Consider the following 3,630-nt stretch of genomic DNA (forward strand, 5'->3'; position numbering starts at 1 on the left):
AAGATTTATATATATATATACACGTTGTTTCGAAATTGCGTCTCAACAGAAAAAATAATTAAAAGAAATTCGCATATATCAAAATATCATTTCTGGTGGCCATGCTTATTCAATATAACGTTACATCTTTAATTTGAGATATAAAATACTTACTAATCCCTATCAAAAATGTGCCATCTTTAATCCGCGGATCCCCTTTGTACTAATCGTAAGCCAAGCGCTATTGGTTAATGTAAAATTTCCCTCAAATACGCCATACGCAAAAATTTCAGCGGAATTAAATTTTAGGGTGATGGCAGAGCAAAAGCCCCAAAAAAGTAAGGGCTTCATAGGTCTGGAAAGTTCAAAAGACTAGCCATTGCAGCTTATTCGGGCAATTGACGATCTCAGCAAATTGGCAATCGGTATTCCTCGTTCCAAAATGGCTAGTAATTTCTGAAGCAAAAACCTAAGTGTATTGAAAATAGCTTTTTAAATCATTTTAATTAATTTTAGATCTTTTTGAATTAAAGTAATATTGTGAGTATTGTGCTCGGGTTCTTCAGAAACCGTATGAAAATTCGCGACAACGCAGACTATCGAATTCAGGTATAAAAAAAAAAAGCTTTTATTACCAAAATTATTATTATTACGTTCCAAAATTGAAAACAACGTGCTATTTTCCGTCATGTCCAGTGACTTGTTGTTTTGTTCCAGAAAGAATTAGCTTCCGTTAAAGCTCCAGGCTGGGCAATATATGCATGACCACTAAGATATAAAAACCCGACAAAATTTAACCGGATTCAGGCGGAGTATATATTGTTTCTTCGTTAGTCACACCTCCTAAGTACTATGTGTCGTTATTATTATATTACTGAACTGTGCCACAGTATCATTATATTGTAGTAGAAACAGTGCCTGTTCTTTACATGAATTCAGCTAGTTTTTTACATTTTTGCTAGCAGTAGTAACGTAATTGATATTTTCATGACTATATGTATTTTTATTATTGAATATACATTTTAAACTTATTGAACTTATGGCATATCGAAGATTCCGTAGCCCCCCTACTAGTGCGATTCATAATAGCCCGTACCTACTTGCGTTTCTGCAGCTCCTAGTTGCAGCGGTCATTCAGTAACGACACACATTTGATCTAGAAGAAAAGTAAAGGACGTCCGAGAATCAACACGTTCTTGCTCAGTGGAACGGTAGAGGTCATTGGTGAGAGAGAGGACTGGCGGAGGTGCAGAGCGATAGTATAAGGGAGCGAGCGAATGGACTGAACCGTCCCACTGTGTCATACCTATTTCTGCTCGTCCTTGCCCTTAGTTCCTCTTTCGATGAGTCATAAGTGTACTGATGTGTCTCTTGGTCGTTCTCTCTCTCTCCGTCTGTCTTCTACTCTTCTAGGTTGCCACTCTCGTAGGAGAACTGCTGCAACTATATTATCGATTGTTGCTAGGACTGAGGGAGGGGTTAGAGTCAAAACATCTTGCCGCTTACGCCTTGTTCCATATTGTTTTTTTTTTCCTTCTATTGACAGTCGACTCTTTTCTTTGCGTTCCTAGCTCCTACCCGAAGAAATCGGGACTCTCCACCAGCGACATTTCCCATAGTAGAGTCACAAGCGAATATTAGAATTCAGCAAAGCGAACCGCACCGACGACGCGATCGATACTACTTATAGTCTGCACCCTCTATTACTACTACTACTGTTGCTACCCCGGCTGCTGCTGTTTTTGTCCCTTCCAGCGGTGGCAGTAGCAGAAAATAGCGGCAAGAGTTGTACCGGCAGCGGAAAACACCAGAGGCAATAGGGGTTCCGTTGGTGTCTTCTTCAGCAACGGTGGGAACAAGTGGGAAAAACCTTATGGGAAAGTCGCTGTACTTCTACAGAATGTGCTATTGGTGCCAGCACCGGGGGTGATAGGAGCAGCGGTGGTGGGGGCGGCAGGTTGGTGGAACACTTTACATCGGTCTAGCCATAGATGGAGTAACCTCTACAGGACTTCCAACATCGTTCCGTTTCGTCGTCGTCGTCGTGTTCGTCACCATCTTTAATAGCCTCAAACGTTCACTTGGATCTACCTCCCTCTCTGCTATTGTTGGTACTGCCGCTTCACTTCATTCGAGTCGCATTGGAAATTCAAATGCATTCATATTGGATCCGCAGTGGGAAAAGAAACCGAAGAAGGCATTGGGAGGCTAGAACGGAAGCTCTCGGAGTTGGCTGAAATGGCAGCCAACAGTGCAAGAAGAAGCAGCAACACTAAGCGGTGCCCCAAACCAGCTGTGGTAAAAAGGCAGCGGAAGTCTGCCCGGAAGCTACTACTCGAGAAGTTGGAACACAAAGACGAGAAGTGACTTCTCATACTGACCACAGCAGACAACAGTGGCAACAAGCAAACGTCAAAGGGACAGCGGGCGGAAAAACGCGAGTTGGCTCAAGCACCTGTAGCGTGGCACAAAGTTTAGAATACATGCAATATGTGCATCGTACTTCAGTGTTTATACGCTCTATCCCAACTATTTGATCGACAACTGGAAGAAAGGGGACCGGACAATGGCTACGAAGGAGTTTCTGCATCTATAGATATATGTATGTGTAATACGTACGTAAGGCATAGCTACCATCCGGCTGGCGCCTGCCTGAAGACTGTAGCAAAACTGTATAGTACGAGAGCTTGACGGAGCGCGACAAAGGTGTTCAAATTTGACGTGCAGTATTATGATCGTGCCAACAATCATCCGTTGCGTGCAGGCCGATGGCGACGAACAGATGAGCAAGACGCAGCTAGGTGGCAGTAGATGCTGTTGATGATGATAGGTAGCCAGTAGCTATGTAGTAGCTAGGGATTGGGCCGACCCGAACGAAGCACACCGCTTCAACACATCGCCTCCTCGAAGCACTACCCTCCCCCATCTCCATGGCGGGCGAATGGGGTGGCGCGCAGTGGGCCGCGTCCACTTCTCGTTGCCGCGATCATGTTTTTCACGCGTTTTTCGAGCTAGGACGCGCGTCAGACGTGCGTCGGATACTCGACAATGGTTAAGGTGGGCGGGCCCCGATATCTGTGTGGGGATCGGGGTAGGGGCGGCCGTCTGGCGAGGGTGGATGGCTTTGCCGTGCATAGAGGAGGGTCGCGGGTAAGGGTCGAAGCCACGTGCTTGACGGAGCTCGGCAAAGCGGCAATCTCAAATGTGGCGCTCAATGGATGTTCTCCTCTCTGCTGCTGCTGCTGCCGTTGCTGCCTTAGCCGCCCAGCAGCCTAGCGTGAGCCGCCAGCGACTCCCGCGCGAGTCAGGTCGAGCACGACGCTGCCCCGTCGCCGGTCCCAGTTTAGCGCTCAGGGGTTCACGGTGGTCGGCGGCAGCTGGCGAGCCCTAGCTACCGCCTTAATGGATGTCCGCGTCGCCGTGGTGGTCGCAGCTGGTGGTTGGAGCATACAACACGATTAACACTACTGCAATTATCACTGCTACTACTACAACCAGCCCAACAACAGCCATTGCAGCTGCTACGATAACAGTAGCCGGGGAAGCAGCAGTACAGCAGACCGTGCCCCTACCTGTACAGCAGCCGTCACCGCCGTGCAGTGGCCACCCGCGTTCGTCCTGTCTGGCTCCGCGGGTCCGAAATGTGAATGC

General features: G+C 47.2%; 1 protein-coding gene across 2 annotated transcripts in view; it reads right to left on the minus strand.

The window, feature by feature from the left end:
• Window positions 1-2,791, minus strand: part of slpr (mitogen-activated protein kinase kinase kinase slipper) — a 35,229-nt gene extending 32,438 nt beyond the window's left edge. For both annotated transcript variants that reach the window (XR_002680223.2, XM_022832877.2), the window contains exon 1: window positions 2,599-2,791. The gene's annotated coding sequence lies outside the window, so the exon portion shown is untranslated. The remainder of the gene's footprint in view (window positions 1-2,598) is intronic.
• Window positions 2,792-3,630: the final 839 nt, after the last annotated feature.

This window comes from Varroa jacobsoni, unplaced genomic scaffold (assembly GCF_002532875.2).
Source record: "Varroa jacobsoni isolate VJ856 unplaced genomic scaffold, vjacob_1.0 scaffold_420, whole genome shotgun sequence".
In the NCBI taxonomy this organism is placed as follows: domain Eukaryota; kingdom Metazoa; phylum Arthropoda; class Arachnida; order Mesostigmata; family Varroidae; genus Varroa; species Varroa jacobsoni.